This window comes from Orycteropus afer, unplaced genomic scaffold, assembly GCF_000298275.1.
Source record: "Orycteropus afer afer isolate SDZICR_OR568_19922 unplaced genomic scaffold, OryAfe1.0 scaffold00287, whole genome shotgun sequence".
In the NCBI taxonomy this organism is placed as follows: domain Eukaryota; kingdom Metazoa; phylum Chordata; class Mammalia; order Tubulidentata; family Orycteropodidae; genus Orycteropus; species Orycteropus afer.
This window is the reverse complement of record NW_006921874.1, coordinates 4,021,859-4,022,136: the sequence shown is the minus strand read 5'-3', so window position 1 is coordinate 4,022,136 and position 278 is coordinate 4,021,859.

The following is a 278-nucleotide window of genomic DNA, read 5'->3' as shown; positions in this document are numbered from 1 at the left end:
AAAACATGCATTTCCAAATTTGCCTTGACCCTCTTCACAATTTCTGGTAGCCATTTCTTCATGCAATCTTTTTTATCTCATAAGATCTCCTCATCACTCTTTAAGCTCTTGTTTGGAATGATACGGGGATGGTAGGATATGCACCTAGTAAGTTTCTGCCAATTGAGGATAGAAATCAGAACTATTGAACAAAGAATGAGATTTCAGTAAATGCACCAATCACTTGGTTTATTGCATATTAATGTGGCTGGTGGTGTTTTTCCATTGAATTGACTTAG